This window comes from Saimiri boliviensis, chromosome 5 (assembly GCF_048565385.1).
Source record: "Saimiri boliviensis isolate mSaiBol1 chromosome 5, mSaiBol1.pri, whole genome shotgun sequence".
NCBI classification, from domain to species: domain Eukaryota; kingdom Metazoa; phylum Chordata; class Mammalia; order Primates; family Cebidae; genus Saimiri; species Saimiri boliviensis.
This window is the reverse complement of record NC_133453.1, coordinates 152240715-152261692: the sequence shown is the minus strand read 5'-3', so window position 1 is coordinate 152261692 and position 20978 is coordinate 152240715.

Below are 20978 nucleotides of genomic sequence, written 5' to 3'. Positions count from 1 at the left end.
CAAAAATACAAATAAAACCCTTAGCTATATCTTTGAAAGTAATACAAATACAACCCCAAGCTGTGTTATTTTCAAAAATACAAATAAAGCCCTTAGCTGTATCTCGGAAAATAATACAAATACACCCCCAAGCTGTGTTATTGTCAAAAATACATATACAACCCTTAGCTGTATCTCGGAAAATAATACAAATACAGCCCCAAGCTGTGATATTATCAAAAATACAAACACAACCCTTAGCTCTATCTGGGAAAATAATACAAATACACCCCCAAGTGCTTTTGTTTTAAAAAATACACATACAACACTTAGCTGTATCTCGGAAAATATTACAAATTCAACCCCAAGCGGTGTTGTTTTCAAAAATACAAATACAACCCTTAGCTGTATCTCGGAAAGTAATACAAATACACCCCCAAGCTGTGTTATTTACAAAAATGCAAATACAACCCTTAGCTGTATCTTGGAAAATAATACAAATACACCCTCAAGCTCTGTTATTGTCAAAAATACAAATACAACACTTAGCTGTATCTTGGAAAGTAATACAAATACACTCCCAAGCTGTGTTATTTCAAAAATACAAATACAACCCTTAGCAGTATCTTGGAAAATAATACAAATACACCCCCAAGCTGTGTTATTTTCAAAAATACAAAAATACAGAACTTAGCCGTAATTCAGAAAATAAGACAAATAAAATACCAAGCTGTGTTAATTTCAAAAATACAAATACAACCCTTAGCTGTATCTCGGAAAATAATACAAATACACCCACAGTCTGTGTTATTTTCAAAAATACAAATACAACCCTTAGCTGTATCTTGGAAAATAATAAAAATACAACCCCAAGATGTGTTATTGTCAAAAATACAAATACAAACCTTAGCCGTATATTGGAAAATAATACAAATACACCCCCAAGCTGTGTTATTGTCAAAAATACAAATACAACCCATAGCTGTATCTTGTAAAGTAATACAAATACACTCCCAAGCTGTGTTATTATCAGAAATACAAATACAACCCTTAGCTGTATCTTGGAAAATAATACAAATACAAATACACCCCCAAGCTGTGTTATTGTCAAAAATACAAATACAACCCTAAGCTGTATCTTGGAAAGTAGTACAAATACACTCCAAAGCTGTGTTAATTTCAAAAATACAAATACAACCCTTAGCTTTATCTTTGAAAATAATACAAAGACACCCCCAAGCTGTGTTATTTTCAAAAATACAAATAACCCTTAGCTGTATCTCGGAAAATAATACAAATACACCACCAAGCTGTTTAATTATCAAAAAACAAATACAACCCTTAGCTGTATCTTGGAAAATAATACAAATACAACCCGAAGATGTGTTATTTTCAAAAATACAAATACAAACCTCAGCTGTATTTCGGAAAATAATACAAATACACCCCCAAGCTGTGTTACTGTCAATAATACAAATACAACCCTAAGCTGTATCTCGAAAAATAATACAAATACACCCCCAAGCTGTGTTATTTTCAAAAATACAAATACAACCCTTAGCTGTATCTAGGAAAATAATACAAATCACCTCCAAGCTTTGTTATTTCCAAAAATACAGATACAACCATTAGCTGTATCTCGGAAAATAATACAAATACACCCCCAAGCTGTGTTATTTTCAAAAATACAAATACAACCCTTAGCTCTATCGCAGAAAACAATACAAATACACCCACAAGCGGTGTTATTTTCAAAAATACAAGTACAACCATTTGCTGTATGTCGGAAAATAATATAAATACACCCCCAAGCTGTGTTATTTTCAAAAATACAAACACAGCCCTTAGCTGTATCTAGGAAAATAATACAAATACACCCCAAAGTGCTGTTATTTTCAAAAATGCAAATACAACCCCTAGCTGTATCTTGGAAAATAATACAAATAAACCCGCAAGCTGTGTTATTGTCAAAAATACAAATGCAACACCTAGCTGTATCTTTGTATATAATACAAATACACACCCAAGCTGTGTTATTGTCAAAAATACAAATACAACCCTTAGCTGTATCTTTGAAAATAATACAAATATACCCCCAATCTGTGTTATTTCTCAAAAATACAAATGCAACCCTTATCTGTATCTCGGAAAGTAATACAAATACACCCACAAGCCGTGTGATTTTCAAAAATACAAATACAACCTTTAGCTGTATCTCGGAAAATAATACAAATACACCCCTAAGCCGTGTTATTGTCAAAAATACAAATAAAACCCTTAGCTGTATCTCGGAAAATAATACAAATACACCCCCAAGCTGTGTTATTTTCAAAAATACAATTACAACCCTTAGCTGTATCGCAGAAAATAATACAAATACACCCCCAAGCGGTGTTATTTTCAAAAATACAAGTACAACCCTTAGCTGTATCAGGAAAATAATACAAATACACCCCCAAGCGCTGTTATTTTAAAAAATACAAAAACAGCACTTATCTGTATCTCCGAAAGTAATACAAATACAACCCCAAGCGGTGTTATTTTCAAAAATACAAATACACCCTTAGCTGTATCTTGGAAAGTAATACAAATACACCCCCAAGCTGTGTTATTTTCAAAAATACAAATACAACCCTTAGCTGTATCTTGGAAAATAATACAAATACACCCCAAAGCTGTGTTATTGTCAAAAATACAAATACAAACCTTAGCTGTATCTTGGAAAGAAATACACATACACTCCCAAGCTGTGTTATTTTCAAAAATACCAACACAACCCTTAGCTGTATCTTCGAAAATAATACAAATACACCCCCAAGCTGTGTTATTTTCAAAAATACAAAAATACAGAACTTAGCCGTAATTCAGAAAATAAGACAAATACACCCCCAAGCTGTGTTAATTTCAAAATACAAATACAACCCTTAGCTATATCTCGGAAAACAATACAAATACATACCCAAGCTGTGTTATTTTCAAAAATACAAATACAACCCTAAGCTATATCTCGGAAAATAATACAAATACACCTCCCAGCAGTGTTATTTTCAAAAATACAAATGCGACCCTTAGCTGTATCTCGGAAAGTAATACAAATACACCGCAAGCTGTGTTATTTTCAAAAATACAAATACAACCCCTAGCTGTATCTCGGAAAATAATACAAATACACCCCCAAGCTGTGTTATTGTCAAAAATACAAATACAACCCTTAGCTCTATCTTGGAAAGCAATACAAATACACTCAAAGCCATCTTGTTTTCAAAAATACTAATACAACCCTTTGCTGTATCTTGGAAAGTAATACAAATACACCCGAAATCTGTGTTATTGTGGAAAATACAGATAAAACCCTTGGCTGTATCTTGGAACATAATATAAATACACCTCCAAGCTGTGTTATTTTCAAAAATACAAATAAAACCCTTAGCTGTATATTGGAAAATAATACATATACAGCTACAAGCTGTGTTATTTTCAAGAATACAAATACAACCCTTAGCTGTATCTTGGGAAATAATACATATACACCCCCAAGCTGTGTTATTTTCAAAAATACAAATACAACCCTTAGATGTATCTTGGAAAATAATACAAACACACCCCCGAGCTGTTTTATTTTCAAAAATACAAATACAGTCCTTAGCTGTATCTTTGGAAATGATACAGATACACCCAAAAGCTGTGTTATTTTCAAAAATACAAATACAACCCTTAGCTGTGTCTTGGAATATAATACAAATACACCCCTAAGCTCTGTTATTTTCAAAAATACAAGTACAACCCTTAGTTGTAACTTTGAAAATAATACAAATACAAACCCAAGCTGTGTTATTGTCAAAAATACAAATACAACCCTTAGCGGTATCTTTGAAAATAACACAAATACACACTCAAGCTGTGTTACTGTCAAAAATACAAATACAACCCTTAGCTGTATCTTTGAAAATAACACAAATACACCCACAAGCTGTGTTATTGTCAAAAATACAAATACAACTCTTAGCTGTACCTTGAAAAATAATACAAATACCCCCCAAAGCTCTGTTATTGTCAAAAATACAAACACAACCCATAACTGTATCTTTGAAACTAATACAAATACACCCCCAAGCTGTGTTATTTTCAAAAATACAAATACAACCCTTAGCTGTATATTGGAAAATAATACAAATACACCCCCAAGCTGTGTTATTTTCCAAAATACAAATAAAACCCATAGATGTATCTTGAAAAATAACAAAAATACACCCCCAAGCTGTGTTATTTTCAAAAATACCAATAAAACCCTTAGCTGTATCTTGGAAAATAATGCAAATACACTCACAAGCTCTGTTATTTTCAAAAATACAAATACAACCCATAGCTGTTTCTTGGAAAATAATACAAATAACCCCCCCAAGCTGTATTATTTTCAAAAATACAAATACACCCCTTAGCTGTATATTGGAAAATAATACAAATACACCCAGAAGTTGTGTTATTTTCATAAATACAAATAGAAACCTTAGCTGTATCTTGGAAAATAATTCAAATACACACCCAAGCTGTGTTATTCTCAAAAATTCAAATACAACCATTAGCTGTATTTTGAAAATAATTCAAATACACTCCAATGCTGTGTTACTGTCAAAAATACAATTATAACCCTTAGCTGTATCTTTGAAAATAGCACAAATACACCCACAATCTGTGTTATTGTCAAAAATACAAACACAACCCTTAGCTCTATCTTGTAAAATAATACAAATACCCCTCCAAGCTCTGTGATTGTTAAAAATACAAATACAACCCATAACTGTAATTTTGAAAATAATACAAATACACCCCATAGCTGTGTTATTTTCAAAAATACAAATACATCCCTTAGCTGTATCTTGGAATATAATACAAATACACCCCCAAGCCGTGTTATTTTCCAAAATACAAGTACTACCCTTAGCAGTATCTTGGGAGAAAACACAAATACACCCACAATCTGTGTAATTTTCAAAAATAACAATAAAACCCCTAGCTCTATCGTGGAAAATAATGCAAATACAACCCTAAGCTGTGTTATTTTCAAAAATACAAATACAACTCTGAGCTGTATCTTGGAAAATAATACAAATACAACCACAAGCTGTGTTATTTTCAAAAATACAAATACAATCCTTACCTGTATCTTTGAAAATAATACAAATACAACCCAAGCTGAGTTATTGTCAAAAATACAAATACAACCCTTAGCTGTATCTTTGAAAATAATACAAATACACCCCCAAGCCGCGTTATTGTGAAAAATACAAATACAACCCTTAGTTGTATCTTTGAAAATAATACAAATACACCCCCATGCTGTGTTATTTTCAAAAATACAAATACAACCCTTAGCTATATCTTTGAAAATAATACAAATAGAAGCCCAAGCTGTGTTATTTCCAAAAATACAAATACAACCCTTAGCTGTATCTTGGATAATAATACAAATACAACACCAAGCTGTGTTATTTTCAAAAATACAGAACTTAGCCGTAATTCAGAAAATAAGACAAATACACCCCAATCTGTGTTAATTTCAAAAATACAAACACAACCCTTAGCTGTACCTTGGAAAATAATACAAATACAACCCCAAGCTGTGTTATTTTCAAAAATACCAATACAATCCTTAGCTGTATCTTGCAAAATACTACAAAAATCCCCCCAAGCTCTGTGATTGTCAAAAATACAAATACAACCCATAACTATATTTTTGAAAATAATACAAATACACACCAAATCTGTGTTATTTTCAAAACTGCAAATACAACCCTCAGCTGTATCTTTGAAAATAATAGAAATACAAACCCAAGCCGTGTTATTTTCCAAAATACAAGTACAGCCGTTAGCTGTATCTTGGAAAAAAACACAAATACACCCCCAAGCTGTGTAATTTTCAAAAATACCAATACAACCCTTAGTTGTATCCTGGAAAATATTGCAAATACAACCCCAAGCTATGTTATTTTCAAAAATACAAATACAACCCTTAGCTGTACCTTGATAAATAATACAAATACACCCCCAAGATGTGTTATTTTCAAAAAAACAAATACAACCCTTAGCTGTATCTTTGAAAATAATACAAATACACCCCAATCTGAGTTACTGTCAAAAATACAAATACAACCCTTAGCTGTATCTTTGAAAATAATACAAATACACTCCCAAGCTGCGTTATTGTGAAAAATACAAACAAAACCCTTAGTTGTATCTTTGAAAATAATACAAATACACCCCAATGCTGTGTTATTTTCAAAAACAAAAATACAACCCTTAGCTCTATCTTTGAAAATAATACAAATACAACCTCAAGTTGTGTTATTTTCAAAAATACAAACCAAACCCTTAGCTGTATCTTGGAAAATAATACAAATACACCCCCCCAGCTGTGTTATTGTCAAAAATACAAACACAACACTTAGCTCTATCTTGGAAAGTAATACAAATACACCACCAAGCCGTCTTATTTTCAAAAATACAAATACAAACGTTAGCAGTATCTTGGAAAGTAATACAAATACACCCCAAAGCTGTGTTATTTTCAAAAATACATATACAACTCTTAGCTGTATCTTGGAAAGTAATACAAATACACCCCAAAGCTGTGTTATTGTCAAAAATACAGATATAATTCATAGCCTTATCTTGGAAAATAATACAAATACACCCCCAAGCTGTGTTATTTGCAAAAATACAAATAGAACCCTTAGCTGTATCTTGGAAAATGATGGAAATACAGCCACAAGCTGTGTTGTTTTCAAAAATACAAATACAAACCTTAGCTGTATCTTGGAAAATAATACAAATACAACCCCAAGCTGTGTTATTTTCAAAGATACAAATACAACCCTTAGCTGTATCTATGAAAATAATACAAATACACCCACAAGCTCTGTTATTTTCAAAAGTACAAATACAATCCTTAGCTGTATCTTTGAAAATGATACAAATACACCCCCAAGCTGTGTTATTTTCAAAAATACAAATACGACACTTAGCTGTATCTTGGAAAATAATACAAATACTCCCCTAAGCTGTGTTATTTTCAAAAATACAAATACGAACCTTAGCTCTATCTTGGAATATAATACAATTACATCCCCAAGCCGTGTTATTTTCCAAAATACAAGTACAATCCTTAGCTGTATCTTGGAGAAAAACACAAATACACCCTCAGGCTGTGTTATTTTCAAAAAGACAAATACAACCCTTAGCTGTATCTTGGAAAATAATACAAATACGTCCCCAAGCTGTATTATTTTCAGAAATACAAATACAACCCTTATCTCTATCTTGGAAAATAATACAGATACACCCCCAAGCTGTGTTATTGTCAAAAATACAAATACAACCCTTAGCTGTATCTTTGAAAATAATACAAATACACCGCCAAGCTGCATTATTTTCAAAAATACAAATACAACCCTTAGCTGTATCTTGGAAAATAACAGAAATACACCGCCAAGCTGTGTTATTTTCAAAAATACAAATACAACCCTTAGCTGTATCTTGGAAAATAATACAAATACACCCCCAAGCTGTGTTATTTTCAAGAATACAAATAAAACCCTTAGCTGTATCTTGGAAAATAATACAAATTCACCCACATGCTGTGTTATTTTCAAAAATACAAATAAAACCCTTAGCTGTATCTTGGAAAATAATACAAATACACCCACATGCTGTGTTATTTTCAAAAATACAAATACAACTCTTAGCTGTATCTTGTAAAATAATACAAATACACCCCCAAGCAGTGTTATTTTCAAGAATACATATATAACACTTAGGTTTATCTTCGAAACTAATACAAATACACACACAAGATGTGTTATTTTCAAAAATAAAAGTACAACCCGTAGATGTATCTTGGAAAACAATACAAATACACCCCCAAGCTGTGTTATTCTCCAAAATACAAATAAAACCCTTAGCTGTATTTTGAAAATAATTCAAATACAAGCCCAAGCTATGTTATTATCAAAAACACAAATACAACCCTTAGTTGTTTCTCTGAAAATAACACAACTACACCCACAAGCTCTGTTATTTTCAAGAATACAAATACAACCCTTAGCTGTATCTTGGAAAATAATACAAATACACCCCCAAGCTGTGTTATATTCAAGAATACAAATACAACCCTTAGCTGTACCTTGGAAAATAATACAAATACACCCCCAAGCTGTGTTATTTTCAAGAATACAAATACAACCCTTAGCTGTATCTCGGAAAATAATACAAATACACCAACGAGCTCTGTTATTTTCAAAAATACAAATACAACCCTTAGCTGTATCTCGGAAAATAATACAAATACACCCCCAAGCTGTGCTATTTTCAAAAAACAAATACAACCCTTAGCTGTATCTTGGAAAATAATACAAATACAGCCACAAGCTGTGTTATTTTCAAAGAAGCAAACACAACCCTTAGCTGTATCTTGGAAAATAATACAAACACACCCCCAAGCTGTGTTATTATCAAAAACACAAATACAACCCTTAGCTGTATCTTGGAATATAATACAAATACACACCCAAGCTGTGTTATTTTCAAAAAGACAGATAAAACCCTTAGCTGTATCTCGGAAAATAATACAAAGACACCTCCAAGCTGTGTTATTTTCAAAAATACAAATACAACCCATAGCTGTATCTGGCAAAATAATACAAATACAACCCCAAGCTGTGTTATTTTCAAAAATACAAATAGAACCCATAGCTTTGTCTTGGAAAATAATATAATTACAGCCCCAAGCTGTGTTATTTTCAAAAAAGCAAATACAAACCTTAGCTGTATCCTGGAAAATAATACAAATACACCCCCAAGCAGTGTTATTTGCAAAAATACAAATACAACACTTAGCTGTATCTTGGAAAATAATTCAAATACACCACCGGCTTTCTTATTGTCAAAAATAAAAATACAACCCCTAGCTGTATCTTGTAAAATAATTCAAATACACGCCCAAGCTGTGTTTTTTTGAAAAAAAAAAAATACAACCATTAGCTGTATCTTGGAAAATAATACAAATACACCCCCAGGCTGTGTTATTTTAAAAAAGAACAATAAAACCCTTAGCTGTATCTCGGAAAATAATACAAATACACCCCCAAGCTGTGTTATTTTCAAAAATACAAACACAGCCCTTAGTTGTATCTAGGAAAATAATACAAATACACACCCAAGCGCTGTTAGTTTCAGAAATACAAATACAACCCTTAGCTTTATCTTGGAAAATAATACAAATTCAACCCCAAGCGGTGTTATTTTCAAAAATACGAAAATACAGCCCTTAGCCGTAATTCAGAAAATAATACAAATACACACACAAGCTGTGTTATTTTCAAAATACAAATACAACCTTAGCTGTATCTCGAAAAATAATACAAATACACACCCATGCTGTGTTATTTTCAAAAATACAAATACAACTCTTAGGTGTATCTAGGAAAATAATACAAATACACCCCCAAGCTGTGTTATTTCTCAAAAATACAAATACAAACCTTAGCTGTATCTCGAAAAATAATACAAATACACCCCCATGCTGTGTTATTTTCAAAAATACAAATACAATCCTTAGCCGTATATTGGAAAATAATACAAATACAACCCCAACTTTGTTATTGTCAAAAATACAAATACAATCCTTAGCTGTATCTTGGAAAGTAATACAAATACACTCCCAAGCTATGTTATTTTCAAAAATACAAATACAACCCTTAGCTGTGTCTTGGAAAATAATACAAATACACCCCCAAGCTGTGTTATTTTCAAAAATAAAAATACAACCCTTAGCTGTATCTCGGAAAATAATTCAAATAAACCCACAATCTATGTTATTTTCAAAAATACAAATACAACCCTTAGCTGTATCTTGGAAAATAATACAAATACACCCACAAGCTGTGTTATTTTCAAAAATACAAATACAACCCTTAGCTGTATCTCGGAAAATAATACAAATACAGACCCAAGCTGTGTTATTGTCAAAAATTCAGATACAACCCTAAGCTGTATCTCGGAAAATAATACAAAGACACCCCCAAGCTGTGTTATTTTCAAAACTACAGATACAACCCTTAGCTTTATCTCGCAAATTAATACAAATACACAAACAAGCTGTTTTATAGTCAAAAATACGTATACAACCCTTAGCTGTAACTCGGAAAATACTACAAATACACCACCAAGCAGTGTTATTTTCAAAAATACAAATACAACCCCTAGCTGTATCTTGGAAAATAATACAAATACAGCCCCAAGATGTTTTATTATGAAAAATACAAATACAACCCTTAGCTGTATTTTGGAAAATAATACAAATACACCCCCTAGCTGAGTTATTGTCAAAAATACAAATACAATCCTTAGCTGTATCTTGGAAAATAATAAAAATACACCCACACGCTGTGTTATTGTCAAAAATACAAATACAACTTTTAGCTGTATCTTGGAAAATAATACAAATACACCCCCGGCTTTGTTATTGTCAAAAATACAAATACAACACTTAGCTGTAACTTTGAAATTAATACAAATACACCCCCAACCTGTGTTATTCTCAAAAATACACATAAAACCCTTAGCTGTATCTTTGAAAATAATACAAATACGCCCCCATGCTGTGTTATTGTCAAAAAAGAAATACAACCCTTAGCTCTATCATGGAAAATAATACAAATACACCCCCAAGCTGTGTTATTTTCAAAAATACAAATAAAATCCATAGCTGTATCTTTGAAAATAATACAAATACACCCAAAAGTTGTGTTATTTTCAAAAATAAAAATAAAACCCTTAGCTGTATCTCCGAATATAATACAAATACACCCCCAAGCTGTGTTATTTTCAAAAATAGAAATACAACCCTTAGCTGTATCTCGGAAAATAATACAAATACACCCACAAGCCGTGTGATTTTCAAAAATACAAATACAACCTTTAGCTGTATCTCGGAAAATAATACAAATACACCCCTAAGCCGTGTTATTGTCAAAAATACAAATAAAACCCTTAGCTGTATCTCGGAAAATAATACAAATACACCCCCAAGCTGTGTTATTTTCAAAAATACAATTACAACCCTTAGCTGTATCGCAGAAAATAATACAAATACACCCCCAAGCGGTGTTATTTTCAAAAATACAAGTACAACCCTTAGCTGTATCAGGAAAATAATACAAATACACCCCCAAGCGCTGTTATTTTAAAAAATACAAAAACAGCACTTATCTGTATCTCCGAAAGTAATACAAATACAACCCCAAGCGGTGTTATTTTCAAAAATACAAATACACCCTTAGCTGTATCTTGGAAAGTAATACAAATACACCCCCAAGCTGTGTTATTTTCAAAAATACAAATACAACCCTTAGCTGTATCTTGGAAAATAATACAAATACACCCTAAAGCTGTGTTATTGTCAAAAATACAAATACAACCCTTAGCTGTATCTCGGAAAATAATACAAATGCACCCCCAGTCTGTGTTATTTTCAAAAATACAAATACAACCCTTAGCTGTATCTTGGAAAATAATACAAATACAACCCCAAGATGTGTTATTTTCAAAAATACAAATACAACCCATAGCCGTATATTGGAAAATAATACAAATACACCCCCAAGCTGTGTTATTGTCAAAAATACAAATACAACCCTTAGCTGTATCTTGTAAAGTAATACAAATACACTCCCAAGCTGTGTTATTATCAAAAATACAAATACAACCCTTAGCTGTATCTTGGAAAATAATACAAATACACCCCCAAGCTGTGTTATTGTCAAAAATACAAATACAACCCTTAGCTGTATCTTGGAAAGTAATACAAATACACTCCAAAGCTGTGTTATTTTCAAAAATACAAATACAAACCTCAGCTGTATCTCGGAAAATAATACAAATAGACCCCCAAGCTGTGTTATTGTCAAAAATACAAATACAACCCTTAGCTGTATCTCGAAAAATAATACAAATACACCCCCAAGCTGTGTTATTTTCAAAAATACAGATACAACCCTTAGCTGTATCTAGGAAAATAATACAAATCACCTCCAAGCTTTGTTATTTCCAAAAATACAGATACAACCATTAGCTGTATCTCGGAAAATAATACAAATACACACCCAAGCTGTGTTATTTTCAAAAATACAAATACAACCCTTAGCTCTATCGCAGAAAACAATACAAATACACCCACAAGCGGTGTTATTTTCAAAAATACAAGTACAACCGTTTGCTGTATGTCGGAAAATAATATAAATACACCCCCAAGCTGTGTTATTTTCAAAAATACAAACACAGCCCTTAGCTGTATCTAGGAAAATAATACAAATACACCCCCAAGTGCTGTTATTTTCAAAAATGCAAATACAACCCTTAGCTTTATCTTGGAAAATAATACAAATTCAACCCGAAGCAGTATTATTTTTAAAAATACAAAAATACAGCCCTTAGATGTAATTCAGAATATAATACAAATACACACACAAGCTGTGTTATTTTCAAAATACAAACACAACCCTTAGCTCTATCTTGGAAAATAATACAAATACACCCCCAAGCAGTGTTATTTTCAAAAATATGTAAATACAGCCCTTGGCCTTAATTCAGAAAATAATACAAATACACCCACAAGCTGTGGTATTTTCAAAAATACAAATAAAACCCTTAGCTGTATCTCGGGAAATAATACAGATACACACCAAAGCTGTGTTATTTTCAAAAATAAAAATACAACCCTTAGCTGTATCTTGGAAAATAATACAAATACACCCCCAAGCTGTGTTATTTTCAAAAATACATATACAACCCGTAGCTCTATCTCCGAAAATAATACAAATACACCCACAAGCTGAGTTATTTTGAAAAATTCAAATACAACCCTTAGCTCTATCTTGGAAAATAATACAAACACACCCCCAAGCTGTGTTATTTTCAAAAACACAAACACAACCCTTAGCTGTATCTCGGAAAATAATACAAATACACCCGCAAGCTGTGTTATTGTCAAAAATACAAATACAACCATTAGCTGTAACTTGGAAAATAATACAAATACACACACAAGCTGTGTTGTTTTCAAAAATACAAATACAAACCTTAGCTGTATCCTTGAAAATAATACAAATACACCCCCAAGCTGTGTTATTGTCAAAAATACAAATACAACAATTTGCTGTATCTTGGAAAATAATACAAATACACACCCAAGCTGTGTTATTCCCAAAAATACAAATACAACCCTTAGCAGTATTTTGGAAAATAATACAAATACACCCCCAAGCTGTGTTATTCACGAAAATACAAATACAAGCCTTAGAAGTATCCTGGAAAATAATACATATACACCCCCAATCTGTGTTATTTTCAAAACTACAAATACAACCCTTAGCTGCATCTTGGAAAATAAAACAAATACACACGAAAGCTGTGTTATTTTCAAAAATACAAATACAACCCTTAGTTGTATCTTGAAAAATAATACAAATACACCCCCAAACTCTGTTATTTTCAAAAATACAAATACAACCCTTAGCAGTATCTTGGAAAATAATACAAATACACCCCCAAGCTGTGTTTTTTTCAAAAATACAAATACATCCCTTAGCTGTATCTTGGAAAATAATACATATACACCCGAAACTGTGTTATTTTCATAAATATAACACTTACCTTTATCTTGGAAAGTAATACATATACACCAAAAAGCTGTGTTATTTTCAAAAATACAAATAAAACCCTTAGCTCTACCTTGGCAAATAATACAAATACACAATCAATCTTTGTTATTTTAAAAAATACAAATAAAACTCTTAGCTGTATCTTCGAAAATAATACAAATACATCCCCAAGCTGTGTTATTTTCGAAAATACAAATACAACCCTTAGCCGTATCTTTGAAAATGATACAAATACTCCGCCAAGCTGTGTTATTTTCAAAAATACAAATACAACCCTTATTTGTATGTTGGAAAATAATACAAATACACCCACAAGTTGTGTTATTTTAAAAAATACAAATACAACCCTTAGCTATATATTGAAAATAATTCAAATACAACCTCAAGCTGTGTTATTGTCAAAAATACAAATACAACTCTTAGCTGTATCTTGTAAAGTAATACAAATACACTCCGAAGCGGTGTTATTTTCAAAAATACAAATACAACCCTTAGCAGTATCTTGTAAAATAATACAAATACCCCCCCAAGCTGTGTTATTGTCAAAAATACAAATACAACTCTGAGCTGTATCTTGGAAAGTAATACAAATACACTCCAAAGCTGCGTTATTTTCAAAAATACAAATACAACCCTTAGCTGTATCTTAGAAAATAATACAAAGACACCCCCAAGCTGTGTTATTTTCAAAAATACAAACAACCCTTAGCTGTATCTCGGAAAATAATACAAATACACAACCAAGCTGTTTAATTTTCAAAAAACAAATACAACCCTTAGCTGTATCTTGGAAAATAATACAAATACAACCCGAAGCTGTGTTATTTTCAAAAATACAAATACAAACCTTAGCTGTATCTCGGAAAATAATACAAATACACCCACAAGCTGTGTTATTTTCAAAAATACAAATACAACCCTTAGCTGTATCTTGGAAAATAATACAAATCACCTCCAAGCTTTGTTATTTCCAAAAATACAAATGCAACCCTTAGCTATATTCGGAAAATAATACAAATACACCCCAAGCTGTGTTATTTTCAAAAATACAAATACAACCCTTAGCTCTATCGCAGAAAACAGTACAAATACACACACAAGAGGTGTTATTTTCAAAAATACAAGTACAACAGTTTGCTGTATGTCGGAAAATAATATAAATACACCCCCAAGCAGTGTTATTTTCAAAAATACAAATACAACCCTTAGCTTTATCTCGGAAAATCGTACAAATACACCCCCAAGCTGTGTTATTTTCAAAAATACAAAAATACAGAACTTAGCCGTAATTCAGAAAATAAGACAAATACACCCCCAAGCTGTGTTAATTTCAAAAATACAAATACAACCCTTAGCTGTATCTTAAAATATAATACAAATACAACCCGAAGCTGTGTTATTTTCAAAAATACAAATACAACCCTTAGCTGTATTTCGGAAAATAATACAAACACACACCCAAGCGGTGTTATTTCCAAAAATACAAATACAACACTTAGCTGTATCACGAAAAATAATGCAAATACACCCCCAAGCTCTGTTATTGTCAAAAATACAAAAACAACAATTAACTGTATCTTGGAAAAGAATACAAATACAACCCCAAGGTGTGTTGTTTTCAAAAACACAAATATAACCCTTAGCTGTATCTCAGAAAATAATACAAATACACCCCCAAACGGTGTTATTTTCAAAAATACAAATACATCCCTTAGCTGAATGTCGGAAAATAATACAAATACACCCCCAAGCTGTGTTATTTTCAAAAATACAAATACAACCCTTAGCTGTATCTCGGAAAATAATACACATACACCCCAAAGCTGTGTTATTTTCAAAAATAAAAATACACCCCTTAGCTGTATCTTTGAAAATAATACAAACACACCCACAAGCTGTATTATTTTCAAAAATAAAAATACAACCCTTAGCTCTAACTTGGAAAATAATACAAATACACCCCCAAGCTGTGTTATTTTCAAAAATACAAATACAACCCTTAGCTGTATCTCGGAAAATAATACAAATACACCCACAAGCTCTGTTATTTTCCAAAATACAAATACAACCCTTAGTTCTATCTCGGAAAATAATACAAATACACACCCAAGCTGTGTTATTTTCAAAAATACAAATACAACCCATAGCTGTATCTCAGAAAATAATACAAATACACCCCCAAACGGTTTTATAGTCAAAAATACAAATACAACCCTTAGCTGTATCTAGGAATATAATACAAATACACCCCCAAGCTGTGTTATTTTCAAAAATACAAATGCAACCCTTAGCTGTATGTCAGAAAATATTACAAATACACCCTCAAACTATGGTATTTTCAAAAATACAAATTCAACCCTTAGCTGTATCTCGTAAAATAATACAAATACACCCCCAAGTTGTGTTATTTTCAAAAATACAGATACAACCCTTAGCTGTATCTCGCAAAATAATACAAATACACACCCAATCTGTTTTATAGTCAAAAAAAAAAAAATATACAACATTTATCTGTAACTCGGAAAATAATACAAATTCACCCCCAAGCTGTGTTATTTCCAAAAATACAAATACAACACTTAGCTGTATCTCGGAAAATAATGCAAATACACCCCCAAGCTCTGTTATTGTCAAAAATACAAATACAACAATTAACTGTATCTTGGAAAAGAATACAAATACAACCCCAAGGTGTGTTATTTTCAAAAACACAAATACAACCCTTAGCTGTATCTCAGAAAATAATACAAATACACCACCAAACGGTGTTATTTTCAAAAATACAAATACAACCCTTAGCTTAATCTCGGAAAATAATACAAATACACCCCCAAGTTGTGTTATTTTCAAAAATACAAATACAACCCTTAGCGGTATCTCGGAAAATAATAAAAATACACCCCCAAGGTGTGATATTTCAAAAATACAAAAACAACCCTTAGCTGTATCTCGGAAAATAATACAAATACACCCCAAAGCTGTGTCATTTTCAAAAATAAAAATACAAACCTTAGCTGTATCTTTGAAAATAATACAAAGAAACCCCAAAGCTGTGTTATTTTCAAAAATAAAAATACAACCCTTAGCTCTAACTTGGAAAATAATACAAATACACCCCCAAGCTGTGTTATTTTCAAAAATACAAATACAACCCTTAGCTGTATGTCAGAAAATATTACAAATACACCCTAAAGCTGTGGTATTTTCAAAAATACAAATTCAACCCTTAGCTGTATCTTGGAAAATAATGCAAATACACCCCCAAGCTGTGTTATTTTCCAAAAGACAAATACAACCCTTACCTGTATGTTTCAAAATAATACAAATACACACTCTAGCTGTGTTATTTTCAAAAATAAAAATAGAACCCTTAGCTGTATCTCGGAAAATAATACAAATAAACCCCCAAGCTGTGTTATTTTCAAAAATACAAATACAACCCTTAGCTGTATCTCGGAAAATAATACAAAAACACCCATAAGCTGTGTTATTTTCAGAAATACAAATTCAACCCTTAGCTGTATCTCGCAAAAAAATACAAATACGCACCCAAGCTCTTTTATAGTCAAAAATACATACACAACCTTTAGCTGTAACTCGGAAAATAATACAAATACACACGCAAGCTGTGTTATTGTCAGAAATACAGATAAAACCCTAAGCTGTATCTCGGAAAATTATACAAATACACCCCCAAGCTGTGTTATTTTCAAAAATACAGATACAACCCTTAGCTATATCTCGCAAAATAATACAAATACACACCCAAGCTGTTTTACAGTCAAAAATACATATACAACCTTTATCTATAACTCGGAAAATAATACAAATACACACCCAAGCTGTGTTATTGTCAAAAATACAGATACAACCCTTAGCTGTATCTCGTAAAATAATACAAATAAACCCCCAAACTGTGTTATTGTCAAAAATACAAATACAACAATTAGCTGTATCTCGTAAAGTAATACAAATACACACCCCAGCTGTTTTACTGTCAAAAATACAGATACAACCCTTAGCTGCATCTCGGAAAATAACTCAAAAACACACCCAATCACTGTTATTTTCAAAAATACAAGTACAACCCTTAGCTGTATCTCGGAAAATAACACAAATACACACCCAAGCGGTGTTATTTTCAAAAATACAAATATAACCCTTAGCGGTATCTCAGAAAATAATACAAATACACACCCAAGCTGTGTTATTTTCAAAAATTCATATAAGACCCTTAGCACTATCTCGGAAAATAATACAAATACCCCCCCAAGCTGTGTTATTTTCAAAAATACAAATACAACCCTTAGCTGTATCTCGGAAAATAATACAAATACAGACCCAAGCTGTGTTATTGTCAAAAATTCAGATACAACCCTAAGCTGTATCTCGGAAAATAATACAAAGACACCCCCAAGCTGTGTTATTTTCAAAACTACAGATACAACCCTTAGCTTTATCTCGCAAATTAATACAAATACACAAACAAGCTGTTTTATAGTCAAAAATACGTATACAACCCTTAGCTGTAACTCGGAAAATACTACAAATACACCACCAAGCAGTGTTATTTTCAAAAATACAAATACAACCCCTAGCTGTATCTTGGAAAATAATACAAATACAGCCCCAAGATGTTTTATTATGAAAAATACAAATACAACCCTTAGCTGTATTTTGGAAAATAATACAAATACACCCCCTAGCTGAGTTATTGTCAAAAATACAAATACAATCCTTAGCTGTATCTTGGAAAATAATAAAAATACACCCACACGCTGTGTTATTGTCAAAAATACAAATACAACTTTTAGCTGTATCTTGGAAAATAATACAAATACACCCCCGGCTTTGTTATTGTCAAAAATACAAATACAACACTTAGCTGTAACTTTGAAATTAATACAAATACACCCCCAACCTGTGTTATTCTCAAAAATACACATAAAACCCTTAGCTGTATCTTTGAAAATAATACAAATACGCCCCCATGCTGTGTTATTGTCAAAAAAGAAATACAACCCTTAGCTCTATCTTGGAAAATAATACAAATACACCCCCAAGCTGTGTTATTTTCAAAAATACAAATAAAATCCATAGCTGTATCTTTGAAAATAATACAAATACACCCAAAAGTTGTGTTATTTTCAAAAATAAAAATAAAACCCTTAGCTGTATCTCCGAATATAATACAAATACACCCCCAAGCTGTGTTATTTTCAAAAATAGAAATACAACCCTTAGCTGTATCTCGGAAAATAATACAAATACACCCACAAGCCGTGTGATTTTCAAAAATACAAATACAACCTTTAGCTGTATCTCGGAAAATAATACAAATACACCCCTAAGCCGTGTTATTGTCAAAAATACAAATAAAACCCTTAGCTGTATCTCGGAAAATAATACAAATACACCCCCAAGCTGTGTTATTTTCAAAAATACAATTACAACCCTTAGCTGTATCGCAGAAAATAATACAAATACACCCCCAAGCGGTGTTATTTTCAAAAATACAAGTACAACCCTTAGCTGTATCAGGAAAATAATACAAATACACCCCCAAGCGCTGTTATTTTAAAAAATACAAAAACAGCACTTATCTGTATCTCCGAAAGTAATACAAATACAACCCCAAGCGGTGTTATTTTCAAAAATACAAATACACCCTTAGCTGTATCTTGGAAAGTAATACAAATACACCCCAAAGCTGTGTTATTGTCAAAAATACAAATACAACCCTTAGCTGTATCTCGGAAAATAATACAAATGCACCCCCAGTCTGTGTTATTTTCAAAAATACAAATACAACCCTTAGCTGTATCTTGGAAAATAATACAAATACAACCCCAAGATGTGTTATTTTCAAAAATACAAATACAACCCTTAGCCGTATATTGGAAAATAATACAAATACACCCCCAAGCTGTGTTATTGTCAAAAATACAAATACAACCCTTAGCTGTATCTTGTAAAGTAATACAAATACACTCCCAAGCTGTGTTATTATCAAAAATACAAATACAACCCTTAGCTGTATCTTGGAAAATAATACAAATACACCCCCAAGCTGTGTTATTGTCAAAAATACAAATACAACCCTTAGCTGTATCTTGGAAAGTAATACAAATACACTCCAAAGCTGTGTTATTTTCAAAAATACAAATACAAACCTCAGCTGCATCTCGGAAAATAATACAAATAGACCCCCAAGCTGTGTTATTGTCAAAAATACAAATACAACCCTTAGCTGTATCTCGAAAAATAATACAAATACACCCCCAAGCTGTGTTATTTTCAAAAATACAGATACAACCCTTAGCTGTATCTAGGAAAATAATACAAATCACCTCCAAGCTTTGTTATTTCCAAAAATACAGATACAACCATTAGCTGTATCTCGGAAAATAATACAAATACACACCCAAGCTGTGTTATTTTCAAAAATACAAATACAACCCTTAGTTCTATCGCAGAAAACAATACAAATACACCCACAAGCGGTGTTATTTTCAAAAATACAAGTACAACCGTTTGCTGTATGTCGGAAAATAATATAAATACACCCCCAAGCTGTGTTATTTTCAAAAATACAAACACAGCCCTTAGCTGTATCTAGGAAAATAATACAAATACACCCCCAAGTGCTGTTATTTTCAAAAATGCAAATACAACCCTTAGCTTTATCTTGGAAAATAATACAAATTCAACCCGAAGCAGTATTATTTTTAAAAATACAAAAATACAGCCCTTAGATGTAATTCAGAATATAATACAAATACACACACAAGCTGTGTTATTTTCAAAATACAAACACAACCCTTAGCTGTATCTTGGAAAATAATACAAATACACCCCCAAGCAGTGTTATTTTCAAAAATATGTAAATACAGCCCTTAGCCTTAATTCAGAAAATAATACAAATACACCCACAAGCTGTGGTATTTTCAAAAATACAAATAAAACCCTTAGCTGTATCTCGGAAAACAATACAGATACACACCAAAGCTGTGTTATTTTCAAAAATAAAAATACAACCCTTAGCTGTATCTTGGAAAATAATACAAATACACCCCCAAGCTGTGTTATTTTCAAAAATATGAAAATACAGCCCTTAGCCTTAATTCAGAAAATAATACAAATACACCCACAAGCTGTGTTATTTTCAAAAATGCATATACAACCCTTAGCTCTATCTCCGAAAATAATACAAATACACCCACAAGCTGAGTTATTTTGAAAAATTCAAATACAACCCTTAGCTCTATCTTGGAAAATAATACA